Raw genomic sequence first — 20,506 nt, forward strand, 5'->3', positions numbered from 1 at the left:
CCATGAGTTACAAGGACAGCCTAGTTGAGAAACACCATTTTTACAATTAGTCACTTTTATTCCTTTATTGTAACAAAATAAGTAATTTGAAACATTAACTACATCATAAGACCTTAGGAATAGTGATTTTCCAACTTTTCCTAAACCAGTTGTCTTTGCACTCTCATTCAGACACAACTTTCTTACTGTATTTTCTCCACCTTCTCTAGGCATTTAAAGAAAGCTTTATATGTGGGTTGTCATGGTGTAAAGACAAAGGCAAAGCTTCCACACTGCAGGGAACTCCTCAATACAGACAAGACCCTCCAGCCCTCTTCATGCTGTGAGCGTTACTGAGGCCCACAAGGACAACTGCTTACTGTATTTCTACAATTTCCTTTTAATTTAATTTCCCATTGAAGATGTTTGTGAAATATTAACACTACTGTAATGAGATAATATGTTATTATAATCCTACTCAAACAGAACAAGTCAGTTTATTGCTGTCAGCAGTGTAATTGCAGAGGTATTGCCACTCTTTGACCGCTGGGATGGGAGGGAAACAGAAGTGCCCAGCTCCACAGCTTATCCACAGCTCTGCTCCAGCACAGGGAGGGACACACCAGACTTGGTTTGGGCTCCAACAGAAGCACCAAATAAGGTCTCCTCTCTAGCCCTGCAATAATCATCCTCTGCTCAGCACTTGCAGTCCCACCAAAAGCAGGGTCTGCAGCACAGCCTGCACACGGGGCATTGCTCCAGACCTTCCTGCAGCAGGGTGGGTTCCAGCACCACACACCTGGCTCTGAGCCAGACATTCCTTTCTCCAACATCAGCTGCTCCCTGTCCACCCTGAGCAGTGCTGATGTGACTCCAACACTGGCCAGCCAGCAGGTATTCTGCTGATCATAATTAACTACAACTTTAGGACTCCTTTTCAGCACAGTCATATAGACTCAGACCCTAATCTAGTAAAACAATTCTGAGTCGTAAAACAAACAGCTCCTGCCATGGGCTACTCACAGTCTGAGCTGTAAGAACAAGCTTAAGGGCAGCTCAACACACTGCTGAGTTTAAGTTACTCATTATCCAGTCACCCACTGGCACCATTCAAGATAAGTTCCTGGTCCCTGTTCTGCTTGGCAACCTCATCTCCCACTAACTTATGGCTGCTGACCTGGAACTTCAGACATGGAATTCTAACCATCTCTACAGACAGCTTTTAGAAAAAAAAATATAGCTTTAGAATTAGACAAGACACAACATGCCCAGTAAAGATCAGAGTAATTGAGCCTGGCAGGCTCCTTCAGATGAACAACCCAAGGACTTAGGAAGGATACACAGCTCACCTAGGACAGCTGATGGTGAGTAGGAATGCCCCAAGGCATTTTAGATTAACAAAATGAAACATCATACCTCTCAAACCTGTATTATCCATAAATACATACTTAAATTTAAATATTTTAAGGGGGTTTTTTGAGTGATTAGTAGATCTGTGGCAGGAAGTCTCACAAGAATATCCAAATACAGCATTAAAAACATAATTTTACCCTGCTATTTGCTGCTATTGCCAGCAAAATTTATCCAACTTCTATTGAAATACACCACTACTATTTTACTCTGTTCTTTACCTCTACTTGCAAAAAACTACTCAGAGGCAAATAGGGCAGTGGGAATGGTGCTACATGATAAAGGTCAAATGGTTATTTCTCTGTCCAAGCAGATTTCAAGCCAGATATCCATTCATCTCTCCCACCCCAACCCCCAGAATCAGCCAACTCGAGTGAGTGAACTTTGGCTGCAACGGAGGTGCCCAAATCCCAAAGGTGCCAAGTGTGTCCTCAGTGCTACACAAGCCATGTGGAAGCAAAGTGACAACTGACCACATCCAAGTGGCTGCTATGGACCTGGACCGGGAAAAGGTGGGATTGGGAATGCAGTGCTGCTCTCCTCAGGGAGCAGAGCCCACTGCCATTGGGTGCTGGGTTTGATCCAGCATGGCAGGAAAAGACAAGGTGCCCGAGCCTCTCACTTGGCAAAGGGGCCACTGCCACTGCTGGCACTCTGGGGACTGAGGAAGCTGGGGAGGTCATTCAGGCAGCCTATATATCCCTCAGAGTGGTTATCAGGGCATTCCCACACAGCAAGGAAAAGGGAAAAGAGAAGGGTTTAAAAGAAATTTCCAGAGTGAAGATAGTGAGGTCCCAGGTTAACCACTGAAATCACCAAGTTCTAATGAAAGGAGACACCAGTGAACTGCATAAAGGCAGGACTTGGCTCAGACACTGCTTACACTCTGGAAACCCTTGTTTAAGTTTCTGCTGTGACTGATTCAAACCAGGGATTTGAATTTCAGCCTCTCTCAATCCCATAAGCAACATAATCCAGTTATCACTGCCTGGCAGGGACAGGACTCCTTTGCAGCTGTGCTACTTTTATAAATAAATGTTTACTGCAGGCAAGATACAAAGATAAGTCATGACTTATAGCCAGTGTATGACAGGCTACAAGGTTCAGTGTCCTTCCCACAAAGTTTTAATTTACTTGCATGAAGAACAGCTCCAGCTGCAGAGGTTGAGACCAAAACCCCAGAGAGTCCTGGAGCACAGCTTGCCTTTCTTTTTGTCAAGTCTTAATCAAAAAGGTATCTGGAAAAAAAAAATATCTAGAGGAAAAGTCATTAGCGAGCTCACATCCTTCACAAAATGCAAAGAGATAGCTAGTTTGCAGAGGGGCAATATAAAGAAGAAGAGGCTTTTCCAAGATCTCCTCAGATTTTTAGGAAGTTGGATACATTACATTGATATAATTCTGAAAATTACTCAATTTTTTTTTAATTCAGATACTGCTTTCTCTGAAGGTACTGCTGAAATAGTACTGCTGAAGTCCTGAGATTCATGAGATGACATACTATGAAAATATACACATCTGCAAGCTCCTCTATGTTCAAAACCTGAGTCAACCAAGTATAGAAGCAATATTCCTCCTTTACTATAGGTGGAATAGTTTTCTTATTGTATTGAGGAGTTTTGCTTTATTTGTTCAACTTCCAAGGAGACAGTGGGCCTGTCCTACAAATAACCTGAACAAGCACAGAAGGACCATCATGGAACAGCCCTGTTGGGACAAGAAGCACCACACAATTTAACAGAGATTAGGGTATAAAGTGGTCCTTGTTGCATGTGGGGAGCTTGAATCATTTTGTGCCTTAGAGGCAAAATCAACTCTCTTGACTTGGACAGTCTTCAGAGATACTGTATACATTCATGCACATGCATTTCAGATAATTTACCTTTTTACAAAGCCTGATCCTGAGGACAGAAGTCTTCAAATATCAATTAGAATAGACGAAATAATACTTTGGAGAAATAGCATTAATGTATATGGAACAGTTTGTGACCAAACCCAGTAACATGAAGTGTGTGTGTGTGCTAGAAAGTGATTCTAGCAGTCTTCAGAGAGAAGGACACTGGGAATTTGTGTCACTCCCCTGTGTGTCTCTCACTTCTAATGGCTTCACTACCCCTGTGGTGAACAGATCTTTGCTCCTCTTCAACCAGCTCCTGACCAGAGCCTGCACTGTGGGCAGCACTGTGCCACTAACAAGACATCAGCTTTCCTGCTGCCTACCTGAATCCTCACATTTACTTTTTCCAAGCAAAAAGGATATGCAGAAAAGGCTACATCCATCTCTGTTTCAATACAGTCTCAGTTGATAGATGAGTTCCAAACTTCAGTTTGTGCCAAGACCTTTCTTGCAGTCCAGCAAGTGAAAGCAGTAGAGCCCCAAGACAGGAAATAATGTGTGTAAACATGCCCTGCTGCAGGTCAGTAGCCAGGCAGATCAGACCAATTAATTTCTACCTCTCACTGTATTCAAGTACTAAGCCACCCTTAAAATTACTTGTTTTCATATTAGCAGCACTGGCACTTCACTGTTCCAAATGACAGCTTATCAGAGATGCATTTTCACCCTCTAGGTTGATTTTGCTTATAAACAGATTAAAAAAAAACCTCTTGTATGAAGATAAAGCATCTGCCTAAGGATCACAGAATGGTTTTGATTAGAAGGGACCTGGTCCTACCCTCTGCAATCAGCAGGGACATCAACTAGATCAGGTTGCTCAGAGACCCATCCAAGCTGATCTTAAATATTTCCAGGAATGGGGCATCTGCAACCTCCATAGGCAACTTCTAGCAGTATTTCACTACCCTAATTGCAAAAAATTCCTTCTTTATATCCAGTCTAAATTTAAATTCTTTTAGTATAAAAGAACTACCCCTTGTCCTATCACTACAAGCCTCACCTTTCTTATAAGTACTGAAAGGCTGCTCTAAGGTCTCCCCTGAGCCTTCTCTTCTCCAGACTCAGCAACCCCAACCATCTCAGCCTGTCTTCATAGGAGAGATGTTTCATCCTCTGACCATTTCTGTGGCCTTCCTCTGGACCCACTCCAACAAAGTAACATGATCTATTCCATTTTAAAGCATACCTTCCTCTCCACCAACTATAAAACAAAATTTAAAATAAATTTATGCTGTGAAATGAAAAAGCATAGCAGCCTATCATGAAAAAAAGAATGTGACATGATAAAAGAGAAATATGCATAAATGCCAGCCAAGAGGCCATGCTAACCAACAGCTTTGAGACAATTTTGAAGTAGTCATTAAAAAAGGATGAGGCAGGACACAGGTGGTTCCATGGACTTGCATGCAAAGCCATCTGTGTAAAGCTCTGGCAGCCCCTCTCCTCCCCAGAAACAAAAGGATGCACACAAAGCCTGCACGTACATAAGACAGTAGTTCACCAAGACTCCTGCAAGAGAGACTAGCACTGAGGCAGTTTGCTCTGAGAAATCATCTGTAAAATGCTGCTGTACCTGCATGACAAACCCTAATATTGCTGCCTTCCAGAGGGCTGAGAAAAACAACCCAATAAACACCCCCTGAAGCAGTGGTGCACCCAAGGCAGGAACTTTTTGTGAAGGGTGAGGAAAAGAGAAAGTGTAATTTAGCAAATCTATCAAAGCCAACCATGACCAGACTGGTTGAATACGTCAAATGGCTAAAATATATCCCACTACAGAACAGTGGTGTGTGGGGATGATAAAACCCTCCAACACATTTACAGGTAAAATATCCCACTGAAAAACCTGGTTACCAACTCACAAGCCTCTGCTGGAAACATGTGATGGCCATAACACTTAGAATAGACAGAATCACACTGAAAAGACTTTAAAAAACCCCATGGCTATTTCAAGGCTGCTTGAAAAACACACAACACAAGCTCCAGCTGTTTAAATTCAGCACCACATCCCTTGTGTTGCCTGATGCAATACCTTACGTAAAGACAGTATGGCAATAAAATGAACAGCCCCCCAGGCAGGGCAGGCAGAAGGGGTAAAATGCTGCAAACAGCACATGTCCCTCATTCAGGCTGCTGAGACTGCAAAGGAGAATAGCCTGTGACAGCACCCTCAGTGCCTGCAACACACCAGAGAGGCAGGATTGTTTGAACAAGCACCTTTTCCTCTCAGACAAAATACCACTCAACAAGCTTTTGGGGGTGGGAGAGATTGAAGAGAAAAAGAGCAAATCCCTGGGGAAAGCTGAGCTAGACCTTGCTGCTCATTCCCCTTCTCAAAAAAAAAAAAAGCCACACCCCTATTCTTTTTGTTTGGAAAAGCTGTGTGTTTTGTGGTAACAAGGACAGCTTGTCTCTGTTACAGGAGGTCAGACCTGTGTGGTCCATCACACGTGACCTTATTGGCTTTGTGAGTTTTTCGTGTCCAGGTGCACTGAGACTGGCAGAGGAAGTTACAGAGAGAGCCCAGGTAACCCCAAGGCAGCTGGTGTCCAGGAGAAACTCCTGCCAATGCTTGTGGAAAAGCCAAAACCAGGAGACAGCCCCATCCAGACAGCTGCCACTCCTTCCCATCCAAGGTGCACTGACAAAGAGCAAAGAGGGTGTGATGAAATTGTTCAGGTCAGGGCTGGGAACCCAGCTGGAAGAGAAGCCTGTTGTGAGGGAGCAGTTTAGGATCATTAGCAGCACAGACCCCCAACAGCCAACAAGCTCCCACTTTGAAATCTGTTGGCCCAGTACACATAGCACCGAGAAGGAACACGGGATGCCCAGCTTTCCAAAGCAGACAAGGCTTCAGACTTTCAGAGTTACACTTGAAATGACAACATGAGAGCAGCCAAATGGGGGCAGATCAAATATTCCACCTTTCTATGTCCTAACACTGGCCACAAGCAGAGGTCACAGGGAAGTTAGAACAGGCTAAAATTGTATAATGCCTCCTCCAGTTCTCCCTCAACCTTTCAGAACCTTGACCCAAGCATTTAGTAATACTCATTGTTTTTTCTGTCTTCACCAGGAGACATGACTGACTGGTCCATAAGAGCTTGGTCATACCTAATGGGTACCACCAACAAGTGCTTCAGGTACTCTTATCCAAGAGCAGATCTCTTCAGAAACAGAGGAGTCTCAGAGTTGAAAAACCTCACTGTGCCTTGCCATGGACAGCCAGAAGTAAAAGACTCTTCCCCTCTGTTTTATGTGCTCAGATGTAGAATTGCCTGTGAGGAGCTACAGGGCATCTCTTCTCAGGTCACCCAGCTCTTCTACACAGCCCAAATCAGTCCTGTGAAATCAAGAAGGGGCAGGGAGAGCAAACACCATCTACAGAGCTCTGCAAGCAGCCACCAGTGGTGCCAGGCTGTGTCCCTGCACCGGGATGCAGCTCTGCTCTCACAGCCAGGCTCTGAGCAGGGCACACCCGGTGATTCAAGGCTGTGTTGCTGACTGTCAAAGTTAGAACTGCTGTACCAAGAATAGACCTCACTGAACGCTCACTCCTTATTTCTGTCGAATCTTTTCCGCAGTTTACAAGGTACAATCCAGGGGAGAAGGCAGTTAAGCTATAAAACTAATTTGGTTGAGAGCACAAGACAGTTGCTTTACCCTCACAGAGGGTAGCAAATGCTTGGTTTGTTCAGTTTAATTGATAGCACGTTCTACACACCACAAATACAAGTGACTTTTACAGACTTGGCTTAGCACCTAGAGCAAACAGGCACCTGAAAGGAGAAAACTTATTTGTGAAACAACATTGCATCCTTTATTTATAATCTCTGTGCTATGTCCATACATCAGTGAGAAGGGTTCAGCAATAAGTAGCCTTAGCTCCAAGTTTCTGCAACTTTTTTTTTATTTACTTATATATTCACAATGTTCTCATAACAATATAAGCCCTAACATTTTATCCTAAAGAATTAGGGAGAAGGCCTGAAATAATGTTTGCTTTTGTTTACCTAACCTATACAATTGTCCTCCACTGTAACAGCTGTCACCAGAGATTTGCTGTCCTGCAAATATAGCAGGATATAACTCCACTCCCATACAGTTTTCACTTTTCCAATAAATTAAACATGAAAGGGCAATCCATGTACCATGCAGAGTTTCTCACCTGCAGCAGCCTCCCACTTCTTGATCTGGAAAACTTCACTTCCTAGCCATAAACCTCCCACCCACAGTAGAGCAAGACATAAAGAAAATGAGTCAAGAACTTTTCTCAAGCTTAAGAACTTAAAGAGGAACTCACACATAGAGAAAATTGCAGTCCAGCTTGCAGAAACATCACTAAATTCTGAATGGCAAAACATTTGCTTCAGAGAAAAAGAAGCCACTATGAATTTCCACCCTTTCTCTTAAAATGTGAAACAGATTTCTTACTTCATAATAATTAGGTAGCTACAAAATAGTAGTCCCATCACAGGTACAGTACCACTAAATATAAGAAAAAAAAATCTGTAGTGATCAGTTTAGCCATCAGCCTATCGCAAACAGGCTTAAAATTGAAGCAGAGGAAATTCAGAATACAGACTATAGCAAAAAAAGGTACACTGAATATTGTGTCAAATTAACAAAAACAAAACCAAAAGAGAGGCTTTGTAAATGCTCAGAGCACAAGGAGATTACTGCAAGGGCTGATCCAAAAACTGTGTCACTCAGTCCATCATGAGGCAGGGACAGACCAGATGGACCAACAGAAGATGTTCAATCAGATGGTCCCAAGCCATTATATAGTCCATGGTTTAAAACATACCAGAAGTGATAGAGATCATCTTGCTTCTATTCCCATCTGTCCCTGGCTCACTGAGACAAAGAAGCTTCAGAACCTCTTTCCAAAGGGAAGTACTGCTGTTCCCAGGCATGCAGAAAGCACCAGGTTGTAAAACCTGCAGTTACTGCTCACCTCCAGAGTAGCTTGAAACATATCGGAATTCTTGAAATAAATACATCAGAATTCTTGAAATGGAAACTTTACAGACACAATCCCAAAAATCTGAGAGGTTCTAACACTACTCCAGCCAAGGCAAATATGTGGATTCCAGCCACAGTTGAAGCTAAGTGTACCTCCTAGGGGACATTCTGAAGGGACAGAGAAAAGACTATAACTGGTTGTTGCCAATCATTTCTTTTCCAAACAAAATCACAGCTACTCTGGTTCTCCTATAGCTTTTAGTGGCCATTTTGTGCTCCACTTACACCCTCCACTGCATATCAGACTCATCCAGCACTACGTTTTTTTACTAACCCAGCAAACCTGGACTACCTTCACCACTAACAGTCTGAACTAACACCCACAAGCACAGCAGGGCTGTGGCACATACCCAACTTATTCCTTACCACAAGGCCATCTAACACGTTTTTCAGCTTCTCCTCAGTGTGCAGCTTCCCTTCCAGATTTTAGCTGTTGGCATTTAGTGCAGAACATGAAAGGTTACAGTTCACTGCTCCAAGGAGTAAGCTGCTGGAATGGAGATGCAAAAGAGACTGGAAAAGTAGCATCAGGATCACTGTCCTGTAGAGCTCTCTGCATAGACTAAAGCTGGGCTAGACAGAGCAATTAGCTTTATCCAAATTATTTTCCATGTGGACAGGGTGTATAAGAGAATGATCATCCACATAGAGACAGTTACCTCTTCTGTTATGTCCCCAAAGTCCCAAACCACCAGAGATGCATGGGAACTGGTTACAGGCTGCAAGTGGGGTATTTGTTTGAGCAGACTGTTGATGAACAGGAATTCATTTTGAGGGAGGCCATCAACTTTAAGGACAGGTCTTGTTCATTGAACAGACATCCAACAATACATCCAGTACAGGTCTCCTTGATTTTTAAATAACTTGTGTTTCTCATTCCCATCTCTTGCATCCTGAATTCCCTTTCCTGCAGCAGTTACTGTGACCAGGCTATTTGCAGTGCTACATGATCCCTTCCTCCAGCTCTCCCATCCTACTTCCTTGCAGACTGAGCTCCCTGACCTGCAACTGAGCCTTCCACTGTGATCAGCCTCATCAGGGATCTGCTGCCCTGCTGTCTAATGAGCTCAGAGAGATTCTGAACATCTTGTCATGGTTTCACTTTAACAGATTATTTCTCCTTCACTGAGATGGACAGGAGGCAGTACCTCCATAGCTGCCCTTCAGATGCCAAGGCTGAGCTGCTGACTTCAAAAAGCAAGGTTGGAGTGGATCCCCCTCCCCTTCCATTCCACTGCTCCATTTGACATTTTGGAGTTCAGAGGGCTCTGTACACCAGCAAGATAAATAATTTCTCACATGGTCAGCTGAAGGCTCTAAAGAGAACAACAAATTAACAGTAATGGATTACAAGAAGTAAACTGGGTTTTGCTCATCTGCAGCAAAGCTCTGCCCCCAAGGGACAATTTTTATAAATACAATATTGTTGATATTCAAATACTTCCCCTCAAATCCAGACTCCCACCTCTTTATCAGTGGTAGGTACAATTGTCAGTGTAAATGAACCATCATGACAATCCATGGGGCAAAGAGCAGACTGGAAGGCTCAAGACTGTCAAGCTGTTTGCATTTCTGTTGTAAACAGCTTGCACTGCAGCTCCAGAGCAGGTCTTATGTAATCTGCAAGTTTCCTATTCATCTTCATAAAATTCTAATTTTATACAGCAATAGTGTAAAGTCAGTTAAACACAAGAATGATTTTATAGGTTTCTAGAGACCTGATGTCATCTGGGAGCAGTGTACTCCATTTGTGCATTATATCTGAAAAAAGCAGAGTCAGATACAAATCACAAAGAAACACAGTGAGTGTTTTATGAGTTCATAAATCTAAGGCTATGGATATGCAGGGACCAAAATTTGAATCTTTAAGCACCATAATTTATGGACACAAAAAGATTCATTTTTACTTTTCAGTATTTAGAATGTGAGGAAAACAGGCTGCAGCAGAATCAAATATATGATGCACTAAAATAGCACTAACTAAAAATATTTTTATTATCATTGCTCTGTTGCACAAGTTCAAAGGCAGTGGACTGAGCATGTAACAGTGCACATCAATAAGAGATGCTGTGAGAACAGACACATGGCACATGTGCAGTCCCTGACATATGTTCTAGTTTGGTTGATCATTCCATAAGTTTCTTTTTTTTTCCTTCTTTATTTCTTCTCCTTCAAGAAAGATTGGGAAGAGGGAATGCACAAGAAAGGGTACCAATTCCCAGCTGGTGAAATTCAGTGTTACATTCTTCATGACTGTACATTCCTCTGCTGCCTATCAACACAAGTGCTGCTCAAATAATGGCAGAAGTTTAATTAGCAATCATCTGCAGCCAGGAAGTAGGCAAGTACACAGAGAAGCAGAGATCATGTACTTCTAAAAAAATTTTTAGAAAAATATGCAACCTGGACACAATTTTACTTTTTTTAACCCACATTTTATCACAGCTTCCCAGCTACATCTGTCCTGCAGCAAAGCATCTCTGTATGCTACCAGCTGAACGCTGTGTCAGCCATGCTTCAGTGGGGCAGAAAAGTACCTTCTGTTTAAAGAAACTGGACTTAGAGTCATCTTAACAGGCAAGATTTAACACTACACTGCCCCCCAGCTTCCAGGGTGGTGTGTGACACTGTGTACTTGGAAACGCTGTCAGTTGTGGTGAAGGCTCAGGTAAGGGAGGCACTCGAGACAGGACACATCACACAATTCCACACCCATGTGCACCTGCACACCCGTTCACATGGAGAGAAGGCACCACCAGTGGCTTAGGGATTCACACCATGGCCAGAATACAGGGCCACTTCTGGCACAGACACAGCAGATCCCCAGTTAAACAGAGCAAACACATAAGATGTAACAATCAAAGTTCTCAGTGCATCAGCTGGATGCTCAGTGCTCTGCTGGCTTCAGTTTAAACCCTAATCCAGTTTCAAACTTGAAGGCACTGAGAACACAGAAGACACATTCAAGGCCTCACCAGGCACCAGAGCAAGGGATCGACCCTGTACATCCCCTACCTTGGCCTTTGCCCCAAGCCCATTTCACTCTTCACAAGTGCTAATACTACTCCAAAAGCTCCCTTTGAGAGAGGTCAAGAATAAATCATGTGTAATCCCAGAACCCATCAGTCAGAAGCCATCCTTATTCAGCACTACACTGCTTGGAATCAGCAAAACCCTCCACCTAGGCATAGCTCCAGGCCTCCTGAACTGAGCTCCACCAAAACACATGGAAACATTCTTCCTATAGATAACAACCTGAAGCACAAGGTGTTCTCACAAGCAGGCCTAATATCTATTTGGCAAACAAGAAAAGTGACATACAGGTGGGTTCATGCTCATCTGTCTCCTCAATGGTCCCTTAAGCAGCAGTTTCAGCCATGACTCCCAGCTGGTTGTTCTGGTCTTCCAGTGCCATAAAGTACAAGTGCAAAGCCAGTTTCAAGTCAAGCAAAACACAGAGTAGGGACATGACTGTCCTTAGCTGGGACCAATTAGCAAAGGCTCACTAGCTCTGTAATGACTGGGGCTGTGCCACAACTGGCAATGCTCCCTTTAAACAGAAGAACATAGATACAATCTGGATAGTTCCAGCTGCTTCCCTCCTATTTTCCATCCTTCTTTGTCCCATATTGCTACCAGTTTTGCTCAGTTTTAAGAGGTCATCCATGTTTTCCTCACTACCACTTTCACTGCAATGCCTAATTAACAGCACCTGGACAGCAATAGTAGCTTTTCTAGAAGAAAGGCTTCCATCAGTAGATCACCAAGCTTCAAACAGAAGTTTGCATCATCCCCTGTTTAGAGATGAGGAAACAGATCCAGAAGAATAAAGTGACTCATGCACCATCCAGCAAATAGCAAGACCAGATATAGAAACCTGGTATTTTCCAGTGCCTCCTATACTGTGTTCCCAGGCTGCTGTCCCAGTGAAATTGCAGCTTGCTCTCTCTTCTCACAAATTAGACCATCCCCAGGATGCAATAAACAGCTTTCTCTACAATTCAAGCCTGTTCCAGTCATCACTGCTGTATGCCTTGGCCTGGGTCTCCATTAAGTTTGAAAACGCAATTCGCATAAGAGCCAGTTTAGGACTGAAAACAAAGAAGTAATATGGAAAAAATGCTAAAATAAACTACAGTTGGGATCTTAAGTCTAAGAGAAAAATCATACACACAAAAATAAGCTTAAGGTGAAAGAAAACACACCTATATATTACAAATATCAATACATGCAGTTATACATACAATTTAATTTAGCATTTGCCCAGTGAAGTAGGGCATCAAACATTAACAATTGCCCTTCCTGTTTCAACTGCAATCTTGCTTTCAAGAGCAACATGTTACAGAAATTTTGTGTAGCACATTCAGAGCTCCCCTAGTTAAAATAAATTACATGTTTGGATTCAATTATCAGACCTCGATGAGTCATAGTCCTCATGTGGCATTTACCAAGGAAAAAAAATCTTGGAAGCCTCTAGCACCACAAAGAAAATTCAAAGGGAGAGTGAATTCAAGCATTTGGGAAAAAAAAAAAATGAGAGGTGCATTAATCAGCAGGCTCAACCTCCCAACAGCAGGAAAAAAAATTTATTGCTTGTCTCAGGCATCCTTCAATCTGACCTGCAAAGCAAGCAAATTTAAAGTAACATCCAGTGCCTTACTGAGGCTCACAGGCTGGGAGCCAAAATAGTCTCCATTATTTGCATTTCCCACACACATATAGACAAGCGACTTAACCACATCAAGGTCATTCAATAGCAAGACCATTAAGTTTTCCCCCAAAATGAGGCCTCATTATCAAGACTAATTAAAGGATTACAAAATCTTCTCAACAGTTCCAATCCTCAGCAAAGGCTTATTCATGACGAGAGCATTGTTTAGAAATAAAGGTGATTAAAATGACTAAAAGTCATTTGAGTCTCAGTGTTAAAGGTCTTCTGATTATCAACATTAGAACTATATAAAAATGCTATGATATGTGACTTTTCCATTTGCACTTTCACCATATGCTTTTTATTGATCTTCTGGACTCACTGGTTCCCTATTTTTGGCAATTATCCATCAATATTTGGAAGTCAGAGAAAGGCACAATGCTCCATTTTTCCCCAGTAACACTGGGATGTCCATATGGGCAGACTGTACCTCTTACTGGGGCTTATTCCTGCCCTTCGCATTTTACATTTCTGAACCAGATGTGGTATCAAGAATGCATTGAGTGTTTCTCAGTCCTAGAACAGAAGCAGTTAATTAGTGGCTTGTACAGGTAGCAATCCTTAGATAGCACCAGACACACAAGCAATACTTTGTGAGCTCATCCAGGATCTGAATCTCCCTTCCCAAGTGCCTGACAGAGTTAGCAGAGGAGCACAGATAAAGAATATAAAAGAGCTTGCACTCCTCTCCGGAGAGACCGTTGTTGGTTTTAGACCTCAGGAAGAGGCCTCTGATGTCCTGTTTGCAGCCTCTATTGAAACAGAAGCCATTCCCCTTCCTCTTTTTATTCATGGCTCCACTAAAGAAACATTTCCCATGAGTTTCCCCTTCTCTGACCCTCCCACCCAACTACAAACAATGCAGAGATTTCCATCACACGTTTGAAATGAGACCGAGAGTCCTAGACTGTAAAATCATCTTCAAGACGCAAAGGGTTAAGAAACTGTGATACTTAGATAAGAACTCAGGGTCTTCTAAGTTTCTTCCTTTTCAGAGCAAGAATGGTGCCATAGCAATTAAAAAAGATCCTACAAAATCCCATTCACCTGAACACTATAAACAAGCATAACCAGCTCCCTCCTATCTCAGTCAGTCTTTGCCACAGGCCCGTGTCCCAGAGCAGCTCTGCCTGCACCTCCTCCAGGCTGTGCTCAACACTCTGAGCTTTACCCACGCAGGCAGAACTCAGGCCCCAGGCTGCTGCCATCAGTCCTCTCAGTCTCATTGAATTAGCCTGGCCACAGACGTGTCCTCAGGCCTGGAACAGCAGCTTCCTCCATTCCCACCATCCCATGGGGGATGAAATCACCTCATCCATTGAGGCTGAAGCAGGAAGGGCTATCACATCCATCTGCTCTAACAGGGCCTTTGAGAAGTGGCTCCCATTAAGGCCTTCTTCCTACAGCCCAGACGGATTACTGCCCATTCCTTCTCACTTCACAGTAGGAAACACTGGGGGAACATCCACGAAGCTCACAAGAGCATTTCCATGCTCTTGTGCCTGGGGAAGCTGAAAGCAGCCAGAAATCTTGCAAGACAACTGATAAGATTTCATGCTGCATTTCTCAGAGACATGTGGAGGGGATGGATGTGATCTGTTTCCCATAATCAGGTGCTCCCACAGCCTTATCAAGAACACAGGGATAAATCAATTTAATTCTTGGAAATTACAGCCTTCAAAAGAAAGTGCATCAATAGAGTAATAACAACGGGGTTCTTAAGTACTAAACCTGCTGATGAGCAGGGAAAATGCTGGAGAAAAGAAGCTAATCCAGAGCAGCAGGCACAGGGATATTAAAGAACAGCATGCCCAGACCTTTGTAAGGCACAGCCCTGTGGTGACAATTTGGAAAAAGGTGCAAAGCTTCTAAAAAGAGATTTTTTCACTTGTTCTCCTTGAGGGGAGATGGTTCCAGGAATGAAGAAAGACTTCTTAGGGCTCTGAAGAACGTGGAAAAACCTATCTAACTGTAGACCACCTTCTAGCATGTGAAAATTAAATTGATAAGTTTGCCACCTAGGATACTTTTCATACTATGCACATCTCTGGAACAGGCTCCTTTATTCATCTTTTTCTTTTCTTCTGCTCTGCTGGGTCTCTTCCAACATCACATAAACCTTTCTCTCTGTCTCTCCCTAGGCTTTAATTCTTTTGATGGACTTCTATCTCTCTGCCTAACACTGACCTGTCTTCCCACCTTGGAGAAAAACATCCCATGGAGGTAAAACACAAAGAAGGAAGGATAGTAATGAGCTGTCACTCTAAAACGTATTTACCCCATTCTCCATGCTTTACATCAAAAAGCCACTCAAAGCCCAAGTCATCAATCAATTCTCCATTATTGCAAAACATTATAATCCACTTGTATGCTTTGCCAATTTTAAGATTAAAATTACACTGCCAAGACATTTTTATAGCTTTTAATTTTATTTTTTTAATCCATGTTTTAATACCCTCTCACAAGTCCTGAAAAGCAAATGTCTTTCCCTATTGATTCTTTCTTTCCTTTTGGCAAACATCAATTTATTTTTTCCCCTAAGTCACGAATAAATCAAAACTTAACATGTCTGTTCTGTTCCATGGTAACAGTTTCTCAGTATCAGTTGTGGCCCCACTCCCAGCTTACCAAAAGCTTCATCATTCATGACTGAGCACTATAAAGGGTGACCAAGCACCCCTCACAACTCTGCTTTTTCTCCAAAGACTGAACAAACCAACCATCTGAGAGAGTTCTATAAAATATATTAGCTGTTTTTGTTTCAGTTAATTTCGTGATTGCCTAAAGGACAAAGAAGTCCTTTTAAAACCTATATGAGCTCCCAAGAACTGCCAGTATGGTCCAGGAGAGCAGTACACCATCTGCTTTGCCAAGCCTCTCTTGAGGTTATTCCAGGATCTTGAACATTAAGACTGATCTTAATCATGTTCTTACACTTGAGCAGACAGAAGCTCCACACTGATCTCAATTGGTGTATGTGGAAGGAGTGCATTGAACACAAGTGTGAAAATACTGATATACACACACAGTTAGGGTTGGGTCAAGTCCCCACCTCTGAAGTGACCAGAGTCACCCAGCGCTGTGCTCACCTGAGTAAGTTCAGGACATCACAGGGAAAACAATCCCACAATGCTTGTGAGACTTTGGACACAAAGGAACTAAAACTATTACAGTTCCTTTTCTGTCATCCACTGGTTTGCCACCATTAATTTTCTACCCTTGTTAAGCACCTTACTTTCAGGTTAATTACACAGGGATTCCCAGCACTCTGATATTTTGGGGATATGGCTAATGAGAGAGGAAGGTGGTTAAATTGTCCAGGTGTTTCTGAAGCCTAAAAAGCCATTGGGAATTTACTACCAAAAAAAGCATGTTATTTTGTCTTCAATTGAATGCAATCTTCTGGACACCCATGGAATCCAGGCAAGTAAGACTTGGCAGAAAAGGAGTAAGAAGAGTAAGCAAACATTAATGACAAGCAAGAAAGAGTCTCTCCAAAGCATCTCAAGAAGTAAAGGATGTTCTTTACCCTACACAACAGCAACTATGTGCCTCAAAAGAGGCTGGGGGGTTGCAAGTCTAGAGAAGAGTAATTACATCCTAAACATTTGAAGAGATCCCCATGGAAGTTAGAGTTATGGGAGGATCACAGCCATTATGGCAGGTGTGAACTTGCCATAAGCAAGTTCTCAGCAGGTGATTTCCTCTGGAAGCCACAGAGGTGGCAACTGTAAAAAAAAAAAAAAAAAAAAAAAAAAAAAACAGCACAGTGGGGTTTACACAGGTACACAGACAGGCTGAGTTAAGCACAGGGCAAGGCAGCTTAAGAGAGGGGCTGGAAAACTGCCAGGAAGACAAAAGAGAGGTGGTGGGGAGAAAAGAGTTAAGAATAACAAACTTTCTAAAGAGCGAGTTCCTCTTGTTCCAAAGCAGATTGCTTACTGTGACCTAAGGTACTAAATAACTGCTCCAAACCAAGCTGTGTGCAGGCCCAGGGCAGTTGTGGTGGCAGTGCCAATGTAACACTCACTCAATTCCCAGGCCCCAGAGTTGTCCCACTTCCCGTGCAATAATTTGCTATTCACTGGGACAGGGGGACACAGGGAGCATTCCTGCACAGGGTGCTGCATGAGCAAGGGGGGGAAAACCTGAGCTTCGTACACAAGCTGGATTGGGATGGACTGTCAGGCACTAATGTGCAAGTTTGGTTCCTGACTGTGCAGACCCGTCCAGACCTCAGAACTGCTGGCCCTGCCAGTAGAAAAGTAGAAACTAGGAGCCAAAGGAGTTTCTTCAGCCAAGGAAACATTGATCCCTCCATAGTTAGGCAGGAGTTGGGCAGGGATTTTAAAGGACTAAATTCTGGAGGTGAGTGTGTAAATGCAGCACTTCGATGTTTAAATCTCTTCATAGTTCTGGCTATTTAGGGGAGACTTACTCTGTGTACTTTCAGGTTAAACTTAGAGCCTAGAGACACCACAAGGCATGTCTATCAGCCACTTCTAAATACATGTATGAGTTTTACTTCTTATAACCTCAAAAAACAGCCAGAATCCTGTTAGAAATGTCAGAGACAGACTACCTGCTGTCTCCCCCAAACTGTCTATCATTTGATTCAATATGGGAAACAGATCACATCAGTCTGTAATTTTAACTATGTGAAGAGTACTGTTGTCACCTGGCTAAGCACAAAGCAATGATAATTCAGAGAGGGGGGAAAAAAAGTATTTTCACTGGTCACTGCAAGAAACAATTTCTTTATCTTGAATAAATATAGCGCTAGACTGCCAAAGTACGTCTGCCAGGGAGCCCAGAATTCTTTCAGAAGGCATTAGACAGGCAAACCGAGATGTTTATACAACACTTCACACCTGAGGGAAGAGTCAGAGCCAATACCAATGCTTTCCATATGAGGAAGAGAAAAAAAAAAAAAAACCAAAACACAGATTGCTGGAGGGAATAAAACAGAGCCAGCATCCCTGACCACTGGCTTGCCTGCTGCTAAAGAAGACATCCTCATACACTGTGTGCTGCACTTTACCTCTTCCTGGGATTTCAGAGCATTTCACTCCTTGGGGCAGCTAGGATTTTGAGATGTTTTACATCCATATTTTCAGATTTATTTTTCTATTTCTTAGCCGCTCTTGAACCAAAACCAATATGCTTTTCATCACCCACAGCAGCTCAGCTAGCAAACTCTTCACAGAAGTGACTGCTGACAGGTATCACTGAGAAGCCAATGAAGAAAAAGGTATGTGGGAAATGGGCATGAAGTATGAAATATTCAGCAAATATACTAATGGCTAGTGGAGGAAAAAAACCCACTACACACAATTAAACACTAATTTGCAGCCTTCATTTTAGACAGGATAGGATAAACAGTGTTCAATTAATGCTCCAATATTTCAGCAAATCAAAGCTCTTCCTCATAACAAAAATGGCAAGTTTTACACTGACTGTCAGTTCACAAAGTTCCACTTCTTTCAGTCATAAGTCCACTGTCTTTCCAACTACTTTTCAGCTTCACAAGCAGCACAACCATGAAAGCTTACAGTGTAAGTGAAAGTGTTGAAACAGAAGGACTGTTCAAGGAATAAGGACACTCAAGCACAAGTCTGGAAAGATGAGCAGCAAAGGGGAAAAGCAACAGCAAAGCCTGAGACAAGCTGGGTGTCTGGGCAGACTGACCTTGAGTCCCTTGAGACACTCCCCAAGAAATGCCTCCTTTGGAATTGCCCTTAATTGACTGCAAAGACCACATAACCTCCCTCTAAATGATGGCAGGCTGGTTTGGAGTTCCATGTGAGAGTGCAATCTTTGTGCATGTTTGTCCTTCTGCCAAAATCACACACAAACCTACTTTTTGATGGCAATCGACCTTGACAGGGGTCTTCAAGTTTACCATATCCCTCAAATTTCATGGAAAATAATCTGCTAGAGGAAAAAAAAAAAGTGTTAAAAAAGATGTTATGGTGAATAAAGACTGTAAGAAGACATCAGTATGAGCTCAGCCTTTATTAACCAAAAAACCTTCAGGGGAAAACACTTCTTTGAGTGCCCTAACTGCAGAAAAAGCATCTCTCAAAAACTTTATCAGACATGAGAAATTCTATCTCTTATTCACATTTTTATACTACTATGAATCCTCCAGAGTTCACTCTTAGTTATAAACTCAGTTAAATCTCTTCCCATGGCCAAAATACTCTCCAACTCATTCCCACTTTTTGAGAATTTTCTGATGTCTTATAAAGCTCTACCTCACTACTGTAGCTTTAGAATAATTTAGTTAAAAAGGCAATCAACCATAAGACACAAAGCCATAGGAAATGAGTTTCATTAGTTCTGCTAGTCACCAAAGTACTTGTTTATTATCACAGAAGCAGCTGGAATATATTTGATTTCTGCACAATGTCTCAAATTTTACTCTCTAAACCAAGAACAGCTGGGACATAAGATTACTGACAGTTGCCTGTAACATTATTAAAAAAAGGATAGTATCACAAGATAAAGCCCCAATCTGTCGAGGAAGAGCACACTGGGGGTAAGGCAAGAAATGTGCCAAAAAGCAGCCTGTAATTTTGCAATCTTTACTGGCACTCTAGAAAAAGAAATAAAAGACATGTTAATGAAGGCAGACAGGTGATGAGTGCCACGGGCATGCTGTCAACAACAGAAACATCCAGAGGACTCTAATAGCAGAGCAAGGTAAATGCTATGAGGAGGTGTCCCAAGTTATCGCTCACATCTTAAAAGTGAAATCCCTTCGATGTGGCTCTCCAGAATGGGGACGTTAAAAGGTTGAGCTTTGCATTCAAGAATACCTGTGTACACTCTGCCACCCACATCTGAAGCAGTCTGTTCTACAGCACATCATAATACAGTGAGACAAAAGAGCTTTCCAACCCCCTTCCATCAGCCTGATGCATCAGCAATTTAAGCAGGACAGAGGGCAAGCAGTAGCAAAAACTTTATTACCAGACAGTCAAAAAAAGGCTCTGCAAGGACAAGCAAAGTCGACATAGAAAATAGCTCATCAAGGGCCAGAGACAGCCTGCATGACTGAACAGGCTCTGTGGAGGGGAGGATGATCCACTGTGACACCAGTCAGGACTTGCTCCATGCCCTGCTCCAACACAGATTTCTGAAAGCACTGAACAAGTCATCTCAGCACATAATCTTGCATTACACAGACATCTATCTCCCTTTCAAGTCAACTCAAAGGAAGGAGTTGAGCACTTCAGAAGCTCTCTCTGTATTAAGATTGTCATCTGTGAGAGGGTCAGGTAATAAGGACAGACTGCAGAAAAGTCCAGACCATTCAGACTCACAGCAATGGGTGGCTGGGGCTCACTGTACACTTGGGGCTCCGAGGTTTGGTGGAAGGGCTCCCCCAGCTCCTCTAGGAAACCACACACAATTTGTATGTATAGCCAGGATTACTCCATCCCAAATCAAGACTGAGTATTACAGCTGAGCCCACATGA

At 42.7% G+C, this 20,506-nt stretch overlaps 2 long non-coding RNA genes across 2 annotated transcripts in view; one reads left to right on the forward strand and one right to left on the reverse strand.

Annotated features, from left to right (window-relative positions):
• Positions 1 to 20,506, reverse strand: part of LOC127471699 (uncharacterized) — a 108,944-nt gene that overhangs the window by 32,969 nt on the left and 55,469 nt on the right. The window lies entirely within an intron of this gene.
• Positions 1,145 to 15,334, forward strand: LOC127471694 (uncharacterized). The gene is made up of 3 exons (XR_007904739.1): positions 1,145 to 1,343; positions 1,703 to 1,901; positions 15,164 to 15,334. It is a non-coding gene; the product is annotated as an uncharacterized LOC127471694 (long non-coding RNA).

This window comes from Manacus candei, unplaced genomic scaffold, assembly GCF_025592945.1.
Source record: "Manacus candei isolate 608988 ecotype Guabito, Panama unplaced genomic scaffold, ASM2559294v1 h1tg000003l, whole genome shotgun sequence".
NCBI lineage: Eukaryota > Metazoa > Chordata > Aves > Passeriformes > Pipridae > Manacus > Manacus candei.